At 36.7% G+C, this 16,689-nt stretch overlaps 1 pseudogene; it reads left to right on the forward strand.

Annotated features, from left to right (window-relative positions):
* The first annotated feature begins 660 nt into the window (after positions 1–660).
* Positions 661–1,307, forward strand: LOC148210794 (uncharacterized; annotated as a pseudogene).
* Positions 1,308–16,689: the final 15,382 nt, after the last annotated feature.

Here is a 16,689-nt window from a genome sequence, read left to right on the forward strand (position 1 = left end):
TTTCCTCACGTTCTCCGTAGAAATTCACACCGTGAGTTCCATGCTCGACCTCGTGTCGCCCTGGACGCGGCCTCCCTACAGAAGGCGTTTACATTGTTCAATACCAAGGTGAATGGATATAAAGTATTGTATATGTGGGAGAAGGACGTGTGACAACACATCCTGCTGTCTCCTCTCTTAGTTTGCAACGTAAGGTTTCATACACAGCCTGCGTGTCATCCTGGACGGAGGATCTGTTGTATGGAATAAAAATCAGGGCGAACTCCATAAATGGATAAGGTCTCTTAGGTTTTGCACCAATATTGTGTCCTTCTTTACAGCAGACTTATTGGGGCGGACCTCTGAGGTTCGAAAATGACAGGTCACACTTGGGGAAGTTGTTAAGTTAGTTATAACTTCTTAACCAAACAAACGATGACTAACTATTATAGGAATAAGAGTTATTCTGGTGTAATATTTAGTTTAGAGTGTTATATTTAGTTTAGAATGTCTCAATTCAGTGAAGGAGTAGTTGACTGCCCCCATGGTAGGTGTTGCTCTAAGTCACTGAAGCATCGTGCAAAAATAATCTTGATTATAGGGTGCATATTACTGTTTGCTAAATTGATTGGGTTTTAATGGGTAGTGAAATGTCTAATATAGACTTGTTTGTATTTCAACATGTCTACTTCCGTTATTGCCCTGCTTGCCGTCGAAAAACTAAACGGCGAAAATTACACCAATGGAAAACGAACCTTAACATGATACTCATGGTAGATGATCTTACGTTTGTCTTGACTGAGGAGTGTCATCAGGCTCCCACGCTTAATACAGCCCAAGGTAGTCAGGATGCCTATGACAGATGGATCAAGGCTAAGGTCTACATCTTGGCAAGCATATCTGATGTGCTGGCCAAGAAGTATGAGAGCATGGTCACAGTAAGGGAGATCATGGACTTATTTCGGGACATGTTTGGACAATCGTCCATTCAAGCCCGACACGATGCCCTCAAGTTCATTTACAATTCCCGCATGAAAAAGAGAACATCCGTGCGAGAACATTTTCTGAATCTAATGGTCCACTTTAATATGGCTGAAGTGAACGACGCTGTCATAAATGAGGGGAGCTAGGTCAGCTTTATCTTAGAATTTCTTCGGAAAAGTTTCCTACAATTTCGCAGCAATGCTGTGATGAACAAGATAGAGTACAACCTTACCACGCTCTTAAATGAACTACATATTCTCCAGTCTCTTATGAAAATTAAGGAACAGGATTGGGACGCAAACGTTGTCACCTCAAAATGGGTCCATCGAGGTTCGACCTCATGAACCAAATATGTACTTTCTTCTTTTTGATGTAAGACATTCAAGAAGAAGAAAAACAGTGGTAAGGGGGTGAAAGTTGACCTTACTGCTAATGCTACTACTAAGAAGTGCAAGGCCAAAGATGAAGACAAAGGAAATGTTTACATTGCAACGTGGATGTGTTGGGTGTGCTGCCCTAAACTCGTAGTTTGTATTATGTAAAAACAAATGTATATTCAATAAAGTTTTATTCAATAAATTTGTTGTTGAAACATAGCATTGCATTGTCCAAATCCAATAAACTAAACATCCAAGGTTATTTTGATGTAATCGGGACAGTATATACTGAGTATATAGTTCATATACGGGGTATAAATTTGATATACCCTTGATATATGAATGGATAATGTCCCGTGAATAACCTAAAGCGTCTATAGTATATGGATAAGGTTGGGTACCTTATCCTGGCAACACTATGGATTTGGCTCACTCTGTAAAGGTTATACACGACTCGATCCAGGTCGTTCGTGTGGAGACATGCGAGTGTGGGTATCCTATACAAGGAGTTTGTATAAGACCGGACCACGAAATAGGCAATCTTTAGATGTAACACCGTTAACTAATAGGTTGTTATTTCTTAGGATGACCAGGCAACTCATTCTCAATCCTGAGTGAGTTATGGACTCCTGCCCGTGAGATCTCGTCCTTTGATCTGTATGGGTGAAAGTGGCTCGAGTCGCCAACTCAACATTCCTACCATTTTGGGGACGAGACCGAGTGGGGAGCTGGGAACATAACTTCACAAGATGGAATTCACTCCTCCTCGATTTTAGGGGAGTAGATGAGTGTTCCCTTAAATGCTGACTTCAGGACTTGAACAAGGGGCCCTACCCTCTCATTGGCCGAGAGGGACTTCCGGTTATTGGTTGGACCATAACCGGGTTGTTCATTAGAAGAGCAGTGGTGTTTAAAGTGTAAGATGTAATTCAGGGGTAAAACGGTAATTTGACCCAACTTGAGTTACCAACACTCGTGAAGGATTGACTCGTCATTAATGGTCGTATATCCATGGACAGGAAAACATTCTGCAGTGAGAAGAGTGCAACTGCGGGTCTTTAGTGCAATGACCCATACTTAACGAATCTAGATTATCTCGGTCCATGAGTTTGACCGATTAATCTAGCATCGTTGGAGCTTCGGATCTGTAGGTCCATTAGGTCCCCTTGCTAGCTCATAACGGGTAAAATGAGGATTTAGTTTTTGGAAGAATTTGAATTGTTCAAATTACTTAAGAGATTATATGTAAATTGATACATTATAATATAGAGTTAATTGTAAATTAAAACTATATATTATGAAAGATATTATTTGAATGAGATTCAAATAAAATTAATATGAATAAGATTCATATTAAAACTATAGGTTAAAAATAATGTGCATAAGATGTACATTAAAACTATAGGTTATACGAGAGAAATGTTTTAGAATATGATTCTAATTTTATAATAAATAATTAAGTGTTAATTATTTATGTATATATATATTTATTAATTATTAATTAGATTAATAATTAATTATATTTATTAATTAATTTGATTAATTAATTATATATATATATATATTAGTTATTATATGTATATATTTTTATATATATATATTATATATTATTATTTATTATTATTAATAATAATAATAATAATATTAAACTCCCATGCAAAATTGCAGGGGAGTGGGAGGTTTTATGACGTGGGGAGTTACCCCACGTCACCCTTCTTCTTTTTCTTCTTCAAGTGTTGGATAATGGGAAGAACTTTTTTTTTTTTTTACAGAACAGAAAAAGGAAAACTCCCACCATTTCTCTCAAGAGCTCTCTCAATCTCTCCCTCTCATTCCAAAGAACTGCTCCCACAAGCACGGTCTTGTACCCAGAGGATAACGAGGAAGATCCGGTGGTGGTTTTCGAGGGGAACTCACTCAAGAAACGTTCTTCAAAGGTTTGGTTTTTCCCCTGTATTTCCTTCTTTCAATTTCGGTTTTGTATCCCAAAAATCAGCAACGAAGATCCGCTTCCGCTCCGGGATTCACATCCCTTCAGGATGGGCACTGGAAAAGAAACTGCCCAAAATACTTGGCCGAAAAGAAGAAAGTCAGGGAAGTTAAATATGATTTACTTGTTCTTGAAACTTGCTTACTGAAGAATGATGATTCTACCTGGATACTAGATTCAGGGGCCACTAACTATGTTTGTTCTTCTTTTCAGAAAATTAGTTCTTGGAGGCAGCTTGATGATGGGGGGACGACACTCAAAGTCAGAAAGGGAGATGTCGTCTCAACAGTCGCACTGGGAGACTTAAAGTTATTTTTAGACAATAATAATATATATTATTAGATAATGTGTATGTAGTTCCCAAAATAAAGAGGAACTTAATTTTAATTTCTTATCTACTAGAATAATGTTATTCTATTTCCTTTTTGTTAAATGAAGTGTTCATTGCACGAAACGGTCTTAACATTTTTTCTACAAAACTCGAAAACAGCTTATATGTCTTAAGACCAACAATAACTACAACAATTTTAAATACAGAGTTGTTCAAAAATGCTAAAACTTAACACAAAAGGCAAAGAACTTCTCTAAAAGAAAATGCCTATCCTTGACACTTAAGATTAGGTCACATAAATCTCAATAGGATTGGGAGATTGGTTAAAAGTGGACTTCTCAGCGAGTTAGAAGATTACTTCTTTCCTCTACATGAATCTTGTCTTGAAGGCAAGATGACTAAAAGACCTTTTACTGGAAAAGGTTACAAAGCCAAAGAACCCTTGGAGGTGGTACATTCTAACCTTTATGGTCTGATGAATGTTAAAGTCGGGGAAAGATATGAGTATTTCATCTTTTTCATTGATGATTATTCAAGGTATGGATATCTTTACCTTATGCAACATAAGTCTAAAGCCCATGAAAAGTTTACGGAGTAGAAGACTGAAGTTGATAACCAATTAGGTAAGACGATAAAGACACTTCGATCTCATTGGGGTGGAGAGTATATGAACTTAAGATTCTAGAACCATATGATAGAACATGAAATTACATTCCAACTCTCAACACTTGGTACACCTCAAAAGAATGGTATATCGGAAAGAAGAAATAGAACCCTGTTAGATATGGTTTGATCTATGATGAGCTACGCTCAATTGCCTACCTCGTTTTGGGGTTATGTAGTAGAGACTGCAATATACATTCTGAACACAGTTCCATGAAAAACTGTTTCTAAAATACCTTTTGAACTATGGAGAGGACGTACATCTAGTTTACGTCACTTCAGAACTTGTGGATGTCCAGCACATGTGTTAATGACAAACACTAAGAAACTATAATCTCGTTCAAAAGTGTGCCTATTTGTAGGTTACTCCAAGGAAACGAGAGGTAGACTCTTCTTCAATCTACAAGAAAATAGAGTATTTGTATCAACAAACGTTACATTCTTGGAAGAATACCATATTAGAGTTCATAAACCACGAATCAAGGTTGTGTTAAATGAGATTCCGATGAAGCTACAAATACATTAACAAGAGTTGTTGATAAATCCAACACTTCAACAAGAGTCATTCATGGCGCTAGTACATCACGTTAATCATATCCATCTCAAGCGTTGAGAGTGTCTCGAACTAGTGGGAGGATTGTGACACAACCTGGTCGTTATATAGGTTTAACAGAAACCCAGGTCGTCATACCTGATGATGACGTTGATGATCCATTGACCTGCAAAAAATTGATAATGACAAATGTGTCAAAGTTATGTACCTTTAAATGGAGTCTATGTACTTCAATTCCATCTGGGATCTTGTAGATCAACCTGACAGGGTCAAACATATAGGTTGTAAGTGGATCTACAAGAGAAAACGGACGTCGAAGGAAAGGTACAGAACTTTAAGGCTAGACTCGTGGCAAAGGGTTACACCCAAACGAAAGCGGTGGACTATGAGGAAACCTTTTCCCCCATTGCCATGTTAAAGTCTATCAGAATACTATTCTCCGTTGCCACATTTTATGACTGTGAAATTTGGCAAATGAATTTCAAGATTGCTTTTCGGAATGTTAATCTTAAAGAGAGTATTTACATATCTCAACCAGAAGGATTCATTAAGAAAGGTCAAGAGCAAAAGGTTTGCAAGCTTAAATGATCTATTCATGGATTAAAACAAGCATCTCGATCTTAGAATATGAGATTTGTTACTGCAATCAAGTCTTATGGTTTTGACGAGAATGTTGATGAGCCTTGTGTATACAAGAAGATCATCAACAACACCGTAGCTTTCTTGGTGTTGTATGTGGATGATATCCTACTCATTGGGAATGATGTAGGGTTTCCTAACTGTTATTAAGAAGTAGCTAGCAACTGAATTCCAACTGAAAGATTTGGGAGATGCTCAGTTTGTTATGGGGATTCAAATCATGAAGAATCGAAATAACAAAATGCTAGCCTTGTCTCAGGAAACTTATATCGACAAAATGCTTGTCAGATATTCGATGCAGAATTCCAAGAAAGGTTTACCACCATTCATACATCGAATGTCTCTGTCTAAGGAACAGTGTCCTAAGACACCTCAAGAAGTTAAGGATATGAGAAGCATTACTTATGCTTCAACAGTGGGCAACCTGATGTATGCCATGTTGTGTACTAGGTCTGCCATTGGCTATGCAGTAGGGATTGTCGGTAGGTATCAATTCAATACAGGATATGATCACTGGACTGTCGTTAAGGGAATCCTCAAGTATCTTAGGAGAACGATGAACTATATGCTTGTGTATGGCGCGAAGGATTTGATCCTTAAAGGATACACTAACCCTGATTTCCAAAGTGATAAGTATTCGAGGAAATCTACTTCGAGATCAGTGTTCTCTCTTAATGGAGGAGCTATAGTATGGCGAAGCATCAAACAAGGATGCATCGCAGACTCGACAATAGAGGTCGAGTACGTTTCCACTTGTGAAGCAGCAAAAGAGGCTGTATGGCTTAGAAAGTTCCTAACTGATTTGGAAGTTCTTCCAAACATGAATTTACCCATCACCCTTTATTGTTATAATAATTTTGTTTGAGCATAATATGGATGATCTATTTACAAAAGTCTCTCACGGCTTAAGTGTGTCAGGGTCGTCTAGAAAGTCTAGTCCTACGAGATACGTACATTAAAGTCTAGGGCAACTGGGAGACTTGTAAAGGGTATAATGTATGCCCTAGTTTATTGTATTTGTACTTTGTTGTACAACCCACTGTTGCATTTAGATTTTGTACACCCCACTAAAGTGTAGTTCAAGTGGGAGTTTGTTGGGTTTTATGCCCTAAACTTGTGGTTTGTAAACATAAAACAAATAATTATTCAATAGAGTTGTTAATGGCGTTTCATTTAGCATTGCCTAAACCCAGATCTAATAAACTAACATCCGATGTTATATCATGTCACTAGAACAGTATATAAAAGATATACAATATATATTTAATATACAACGTATATATCTGATATATAGTGTATACATATACAGTATGATAAGACAATCTAATTCTCAGCCCAATGATCCAGCTTTTGTTGAGCAAGAACCCTTGAATCAAAGAATTAACACCTCCTTAAACAGGTTAGAATCAACCAAGAGAAGGCTAGAAATTGATTACCTTTATGATCAAAGATCTAGAAGCAAGAATGGAAATCTTGTTCTAGAATGAGTCATTCCACAATCAAACTTGATCAAGGCTGGATTGAATGGCTCCAAATGCAATCTATCACAAGAATTGCAAGAAACCTTAGAAATGGCAATGGATTTCTAAAGAAAATGTCTCTCGAGAGATCAAATTTCATTCAGCTAAAATCTGCCTTTTACATAGCTTGGATCAGGCTTTTTATAGCCATTATATGAGTGAAACCCGCAACCTTCACTTTCCAAAATAAAAACCCATAAGTAGTAATGACCATAATTGGTCTACTTAATAACTTCCCAGAATTGAACTCTAAAGTTGAAACCATATTTTGAAAAGACCAAAAACTAAAAAATTAGAAGCAAAATTTGATGACTTAAAAACAACAAATGAATCATTAAAATGTTGGCACAACGTCAATCTTGCAAACGTTAACCTTCACAACATCGTCCTCTCTTGGATTATTTGCAGCATCTGAAATAAAGGTTTAACTGAGCCTATCCAATTTTGTACGTGAATAAAGAATGCTTGTTGAAGCTTCTAGCGTTGGCTCGTGTAATAGGTCCAGTGGAGACGTGCGGAACACCATGATTTTATCATCTTCCCCTCTTCAACAGGATTCGTCCTCGAATGAGATAAGTCATCACCTACATCAAAAGCACTCAAATCAGCAACATTGAAAGTAGAACTTACTGAAAAGTCACCCGGAAGATCAATCTTGTATGCATTATTGTTAATTCTTTCAAGAACTTGATAAGGACCAGCCCCTCGTGGATGTAACTTTGTCTTCCGTTTCGAGGGAAAGCGCTTATGCGAAAATGTATCCAAAACCCAATCACCGGTTGAAAAATCAGTTCTTTCCGTCCTTGTTAATACGTGAAGCAACTTTCGAATTCTGTTTTTCAATCCTCTCCTTGACCTCTGATTACGCTTGTTTACATGCGTAAAAAGAAGGTTTTAGATGCTGTTTTTACAATGTTTCAGCTTTGTTTCGGATTTTTCTCGATCGTTTGAGTTCCAATTCATGCAAAATTCATATATTATGGTTTGTGGTTGGCTTATATTGTATTTATGACATTTTAGGACCATTTGGGAGTGCAAATTAATCAAAAGAAGCAAAAAGACGGAAAAACTTACATGGGAGGCGCCAGGCGCTTGGGAAGCCTGCAGAAAAACAGGTTTTCTTCCAACTTTGCCCTTAATGAAACGCGTCTTCCAATGCGTTTTGGTGGTTCCAACGATGCATACGTAGAAGTAGAAGAAGTGTTCCACTATCAGTTTGAGCACGATTTGGTTAGTCAAAAGAGTTGGAAATGGGTGATTCACCATCGTTTTAGGACCTACCTAACCAATTCTGCACAGCTATAAATTCCAGCAACTTCTCCACCAAAATCATCAAGCCTTGCTTCCTTCTCTTGATCATTTTTAGTGTTTCTTTGTTGCTTTCTAAGTACTTTTGAGTTGCTTTCATTAGTTGCTTTTGATTTTTAAATCCCGAGTACTTTACATTCTTTTTTGGCTTTGTTTTGTTTCCATTTGTACTTAGTTATTTTTCTACTTATTCAAATATATAAAAATCTAGCACTTTGCTTATTCTCTCTTTGCCTTTACTTTATTTTTAGTTAAGAGAGTTGTGTTTTGGAGGAAAGAGCACGTGACACTCCCCCTTGCTTGAAAGAGAAGGGCGAAGCTCTCAATCCCGATAAAAACTCTCCGTTAGTTAACTTTTGTTTTTCACACATGCATTCCACATCCAACCTTTTTACTTGTTGTATTTTCTTCAATATGTCTTTATAAATTCCCGTCTCTAGCCTGGTTATGGATAGTTAGCCTTTTATGTCTAAAAAGGGTTGCTAAGAAGTAGTGTTTTTTGCTTTCCATTCATTGCTCAACATGTTTTCCCAAAAAGTTAGGATTTAGAGAAGGCCACTGTAAGTCTTAACAAGTCAATACTGAAAAGGTTGCTTATTTGCATTGTTGAGTGGTTAAACCGAGGAGAGGGAGCGCCTTAGACATAAGGGTTCCGCTTAAGTAGCCTAGACATAGGACCTTAACCCGAGGTTGCGACTATTTCCATCCTAAAACTAAGATATCTCATAATAGACATATTAGGGAATGTCTTAGGACTTTGAACTTGCTTAGACATAAGTCAAGTGAGAAGCGTAGTCGTTGGTTTCTAAAGTAAAATGCATATTGTCCTTAGCATGTCCTTGATTCTTTGATGGCTAACTTGAAGTAATTCGGGCTAGGTTTTATTATTATAAGTCCAAATCCCAAATCCAAACCATTATTTGTGACCACTTCCCATTTACAAGAATCACTCATTCCAACATTCACTATTCTTTAAAACTTTAGAGTTTGGAAATTGTTTAGAAGTCCTTGAGGATCGATACTTGGATACTCCGTCCATTTTATATTACTCTGACAGGTGTGCGCTTGCATCTATATAATTGTTACCACGCTTAGCGCGTGCGTTCAGCATAAACGCCCAGTCAACCTCTTTGTGTAAGGTTTTGATCAAATCGGCCTTACTTGTGGCTGCATCACTCACAAATTCATTAGATGGAATAGGAAGCAAATCAAGGGGTGTAAGTGGATTGAATCCATAAACAACCTCAAAAGGAGAACAATGTGTGGTACTATGAATTGCCCTGTTATATGCAAACTTACAAATGTCAAACTTTCTTCCCAAGAGTTAATATTCTTAGAAATAATAGTCCTAAGTAATGCTCCAATGTTCTATTAACCACCTCGGTTTGCCCATCAGTTTGAGGATGACATGTAGTTGAGAACAATAATTTAGTACCCAACTTACCCCACCACCCTTTTAAAAGTGGCTTAAAAATTTAACATCCCTATCCTAACAATAGTTCTAGGAATGCCATGCAACCTTACCACCTCCCTAAAGAATAAGTCAGCCACATGCTTTGCATCATCTGTCTTGTTACATGCTATGAAGTGAGCCAGTTTACTAAATCTATCCACCACAACTAAAATACTATCTCTACCCTTTTAAGTTCGAGGCAAACCAAGAACGAAATCCATAGATATATTAGTCCAAGGTTCATTAGGTACATTCAAGGGAGTATACAAACCATTTGGTTGTGATCTAGACTTAGCCGATTTACATTTAAAACATTGGCTACAAACCTTATACACATCATGTTTCATTTTAGGCCAAAAGAAGTGTTCATGCAACATATCATAAGTTTTATGAATCCTAAAATGTCCCATCAATCCACCCCATGGGCTTCTTTCACAAGAAAAGCTCGTATAGAACATTTAGGAACACAAAGCTTACTTTTTTTAAACAAAAAAGTCGTGAAACACATAATAATCATCCACAGCTTTCCCACCAGAAAAGATGCATAAATAGTTCCAAAGTCATGGTCATCTCTATATAATCCTTAATATGCTCAAATCCAAGAATTTTTGCACTAAGAGAAGTAAAGAGATTGTACCTTCTTGATAATGCATCAGCAACCACATTGTCCTTACCTTGTTTATATTTGATAACATAGGGGAATGTTTCAATAAACTCTACCCACTTTGCATGCCTACGATTTAGCTTGCTTTGACCTTTAAGATGCTTCAAGCTTCATGATCGGTGTGGATCACAAACTCTCTCGGCCACAGGTAGTGTTGCCATACCTGCAATGTACGAACTAAAGCAAACAATTTTTTTCATAGCTAGGATAGTTCAACGAAGCCTCATTTAGTTTTTCACTAAAATACATTAAGGGCTTACCATTTTGCATCAAAACAGCACCTATGCCCAAACCACTTGCATCACACTTGATTTCAAAAGTTTTATCAAAGTTAGGTAAGACAAGTATGGTGCATTGGTTAATTTTCCTTAAGTTCATTGAAAGCTCTCTCTTGCATTTCCCCCCATTCAAATACAACATTCTTTTTCACTAAGTCATTCAATGGTGCAGCTATGGTACTAAAGTCCTTTATAAACCTTCTATAGAAGCTAGCTAGGCCATGAAAACTCTGAACCTCACTGACATTTTTTGGTGTTGGCCAATCCCTAATTGCCTTAACTTTCTCTTCATCAACTTCAACTCCATTTTTACCAATTATGAAGCCAAGAAGTTAACCTTTCCATGCAAAGCTACACTTATTAAAATTAGCATAAAGCCTCTCTTTTCTAACTGTAATCAAAACAGATCTAACATGCTCTACATGCTCAAGCAAAGTCTTTGAATAAATCAAAATATCATCAAAATACACAACAACATACTTCCCCAAGTATTCTCTCAAAACATGATTCATTAAGCGCATAAATGTACTAGGAGCATTAGTTAGTTAACCCAAAAGGCATAACAAGCCATTCGTACAATCCAAATTCAGTTTTGAAAGCTGTTTTCCATTCATCTCCTACATGCATCCTAATTTTATGATATCCAGATTTCAAATCAATCTTTGTAAATAGACAAGAACCATACAATTCATCAAGCATATCATCTAGCCTAGGAATAGGATGACGATACTTTACAATGATTTTATTGATGGCCCTGCAGTCCACACACATGCGCCAAGTTCCATCCTTCTTTGGCACCAATATGACCGGTACAGAACATGGACTCAAACTTTCGCGAACATAGCCTTTCTCCATGAACTCCTCCACTTGCCTTTGAATTTCCTTTGTCTAAGTTGGATTTGCTCTATAAGCTGGCCTATTTGGAATGGTAGCCCTCGGTATGAAATACATCTTCCGAACGCAAAGGTACAATATTGTTTTTTACCATCTTTGGTAAAAGAGTACCTATTCAAATAACCATCATAGATGACCTTCCTATCAAATTGCCAAGGTCGACCAAGCAAGATGTCACCGGCATGCATAGGTAATACATCACATAAAATCTCATCTTTTACTTTCCTAAGGTAAAAGAAATTAAAGCTTGAGAAACAACCTTCATTGCACTATCGTTGAGCCACTTAAGCTTGTAAGGTTTAGGATGGTGTTGAGTTGTAATTAGTAGCTTTTGATCAAGAATGTACTTACTACATGGGTGCAACTCCACTGTCGATAACAAGACTACATGGAGTCCCATTAACTAAACACCGTGTGTGGAATAGGTTGTCTCTTTGGTCATTAACATCATCCCCCTTAACTTGAGTGTTAAGAAGTCTCCTTGTAACAAGTGCCAAATGACTCCCATCTTCCAATTCCTCCTCATCCTCCTGGAGCTTTTCTTCAATTAGCTCATCTTGGTCACTTTCCTCACCATCCGTAACAACTTCTCCATTCTTAATGATCATGACTCTCTTGTTTGGACAACCACGGCTAATATATGACCAATCCCGTGACATTTCCAACATTTGATGTCCCTGTTTCTCTCTCGAACCTCTTTAGATCCCTCCACTTTTTCCTTGCCCTTGGAGCTCTCAGGCTTGTCCTTTTTATCAAGATCATACTTTCCTTTAGGTTTGAAATCTGCATTCTTTTTCCAAGTATTAGTAGAAAAAGAAGTTGATTAGAAGAAGTATACCTCTTGGAGTTCTCCTTCTGCCATGCTAATTGGCCTTCAATTTTGACAGGAAGTGTGTAACAACTCTTTCATATCAAAAAAAGTTTGTCTATCCACTTGATGAGCCAACGGTCGATTCAACCTGCCAAGGAACTAGCCATTGTATCCTCCGCATCTTCATCAATTCCAGCTCTATTCATAAGGGCCTCGATTTCTTTGTAATAGTCTTCCACACTTTTGGATCCTTGTTGCAAACGTATAGAGCTTTTGCTTGAGTTATCGAGAGTAATGCTTAGGAATGTACCTCTTCCTCATTAAGGCCTTTAATTCTTCCCAAGTTTCAATTGGTTCTTCATAGTTTCTCCTCCATTCTGATTTCAAAGATGTCCACCAAATATGGCATAATCACAAAATCAGCCACTGCAAGTTTCAACTTTCTTTCCTCACTAAAATTGTTGCAATCAAATACATGCTCAATTTTGCTTTCATATTGCAAACACTCCTCCGGATCTGATCTCCCATGAAAGGATGGAGTTTTAAGCTTCACTCCCCCAGCCCTCTCTCTTCTCTTTCATATTGGTTACTCCCTTTCAACCCTTCTTAGTGGTAACATTTCTCTTCCCACTCTTCTTCCCTTCCTCTCCCCCGGCCTGCACCTCTACTCCCCTTGGATTGTGCCCAGCTAAAAGGGTTACATTGTCATCTCTTCTTCATTTTCAACTCCTTCATTAACTTCCCTTCCTTGAGGATTTCCTAAAGCTACTTCAATTCGCTCCATCCGGTCTGCCAAGGTACTAATTACTTGGTTAAACGAGTAATGGCCCCGGTTTGTGCTTCTCTCCACCTAGCTTCACTAATATACGCTCCATTTCCCCCATCTGGATTCATGACGTTACAAACAGTAGTTAAATATGTTTAGGACCTCACACACTCAACTCACTGATTTTCACTCGGAACACTCGTGTCTATCACACACAAAGCTAGGCTATTTGGGAAAGTGACTAAATGTTGATATTGGGTAGGATAACTTGTGGTCCAAGCAATTCTTGCAATAGTGAACATGACAAAACAGCCAGACAAGATAATTATGAAATCTCACTATAACAAAGAAAAACAACGATAGGATACCTTCTACGAATTCAGATATATGTGCCACACAATAAAGAGACAGCCGTAAATATGATGAAATTAGTCTTTATGAATCAAAGATAATAAATTTGAATGACAAATTCCTTCAAATCTGAAAAGAATAAAGTATAGAGCAAAGCAGGATTTTTCGTTAAACTTGCACACAGAGACAGAAATCCAAAACGAATATTACTTTACGTTTTTTACGAAATGGTCTTCTTAACTTTGAGAGGTAACATTCAGATCTAACATTTCACTTCAGAAGAAACAATTAAATTCGAACGTTATCAAGGAGTTTCAATAAGCATTACAATCATTAAATGCTGCAGTTACGAATTTGGACAGTCACAACAATATTTGATTTAACTATCAATGTACAACAAAGTTTCGTGCAATTTTGAAACTGATTGGAGAGAAATATGAATGAACAACTCAAGAACACTACTTGAACAACTTTTGGATAATTTTTTTTTTCAAGAAATCAACAACGAACAATTGAAATGAAAGATAGAATCAATTCTAGAGTAGGCAACAAAGATGCAACCTGTGCTGTGATACCAAATGATAAGGCAATCCTAATTCTCAGCCCAATGATCCAAGCTTTTGTTGAGTAAGAACCCTTGAATCAAAGAAATTAACACCTCCTTAAACAAGTTAGAATCAACCAAGAGAAAGGCTAGAAATTGGTTACCTCTATGATCAAAGATCTAGAAGCAATAATGGAAATCTTGTTCTAGAATGACTCATTCCACAATCAAACTTGATCAAGGCTGGATTCAATAGCTCAAAATGCAATCTATCACAAGAATTGCAAGAAACCTTAGAAATGGCAATGTGATTTCTAAAGAAAATGTCTCTTGAGAGATCAAATTTCATTCAGCTAAAATCTGCCTTTTACATAGCTTGGATGGGGCTTTTTATAGCCATTATATGAGTGAAACCCCCAACCCTTCACTTTCCAAAATAAAACTCATAAGTAGTAATGACCACAATTGGTCTACTTAATAACTTCCAAGAATTGAACTCTAAAGTTGAAACCATAATTTGGAAGACCAAAAACTCAAAAATTACAAGCAAAATTTGATGACTTAGAAACAACAAATGAATCTTTAAAATGTTGGCACAACGTCAATCTTGCAAACGTTGACCTTCACAACATCGTCCTCTCTTGGATTATTTTGCATCATCTGAAATAAAGGTTAAACTACTCCTATCAAATTTGTACGTGAATAAGGAATGCTTGTTGAGCTTCTTAGCGTTGGCTCGTGTAATAGGTCCTGTGGAGACGTGCGGAACACCATGATTCTTATCACAGTATGTACGATACGGGTGGATAATGTTCCAGTAGTAACCTAATAGGTCTATAGTATATGGATAAGGTTAGGTACCTTATCCTGATAACACTATGGATACGACCCACTCTGTAATAGTTACATATGACTTGATCCAGGTCGTTGGTGTGGAGACATGCGAGTGGGGGGTATCCTATACAATGACTTTGTATAAGACCAAACCGCGAAAAATAATAATCTTTTTATACCGTTAGCTAATAGATTAATATTTCAATAAGATGACTAGGTAACTTGATCTCAATCCTGAGTGAGTTATGAACTCCTGTCTATTAGGGCTCGTCCTTTGATTTGTATGGGTGAGAGTGGCCCAAGTCGCCGACTCAATATTCCTACCATTTTGGGAATGAGACCGTGTAGAAAGATGGAAACATAACTACACAATATGGAATTCACTCCTTGCCGACTTTAGGGTAAGTAGATGAGTGTTTTCTTAAGTGCTGACTCCGAGACTTGAACAAGGGGCCCCACATTCTTACCGGCCCAAGAGGGACTTTCGATTATTGGTTGGACCATAACCGGGTTGATCATTAGAGGATCAGCAGTACTTAAGGTCCAAGATGTAACAACAGGGTAAAACGGTAATTTGACTAAGCTATGGTTACGAAGACTGGTGAGGATTGCAGCTGTGTGTCTTTAGTGGAGTGACTGACAGTTAACGAATGTGATTAATATGGTTAATGAGTTTATCAATAATGTTGAGCTTATCTGTGGTTTAATTTGAGCTTCCTCTATAGAGTCGTGATAGTATTAGAGTTCATCTGTAGTCTGTAAAGATAGTTAAGCATTTAGTCTGTGAATGAAAAAAATTGTATTTGAAATTGTTCAAATTCTTAAAATGAATTAAATATAATTGTATGAGATGTAATAATATAATGTATATTGATACATTATAATATAAAGATTTGAATTGATTCAAAATTGATGTGAGAGAGATGTGAGAGACGTTCGAATTTGATTAACATTAGAGCAATCTTCACTTTCCTTCAGCATTTTCTGAAGAGAAAATTAAGACATACATAATGTAGAATTGACCATCCATGTCAAGGATAAAGCAAAGGAAGAAATAGATGAGGAACAATTAGATTAAGATGAAGGATGTGATGGAGCAACCACAATCTCAGTTCTATAAGTTAAACACAGAAAAGCATGTAACCTACCTCTCGAGTTTAACCATCAAGCATATTTGGGTTTGATGAAGCGAAACTGCGAGTACGTAGCAGTGATGGAAAAAAAAATATAGATGAGTCGATCCTTCTATAAGTTCAAACATAAACTATTTGATTTTCTCCTCCACAAGCAGAAGCAGATAAGTTGTAATGCCCCCCATTACCTTTCAGAGTATTTTCATGATTTTATATTATTATTATTTTTGCTAAGATAGTCAAATTCAATTAAACTTTGATCAGTCCTAGTTAATAATTGTAGGCTCCTTATACTCTAACTAATTAATCTCAAGTTAATTTTATTTATTTAAAAGAAACTTACAACAAAATTTATCGATTTTCTTATCCATCTTTAATTAATTATGTGATAATTAAAAATAAATATGTATAAACAGATTAATAAGCTTACCAAGATTATACTTGCATTTAAGTAACAAAATTAGCAAGAGTACTTTAGTAATTAAAAACGTGTTAAATTAATGTAATAGTAATGGTGGAGTTATTTGAGTAATTTAAAGTTTCGTACATTTTACCTAAAGTTTATATATGATAATTACCCGAGTGAAACCTCAAATTATCTTTCTTTCTTTTATTAT

This window comes from Momordica charantia (assembly GCF_013281855.1).
Source record: "Momordica charantia cultivar OHB3-1 chromosome 6 unlocalized genomic scaffold, Mcharantia_2.0 BLBB01000006.1, whole genome shotgun sequence".
NCBI lineage: Eukaryota > Viridiplantae > Streptophyta > Magnoliopsida > Cucurbitales > Cucurbitaceae > Momordica > Momordica charantia.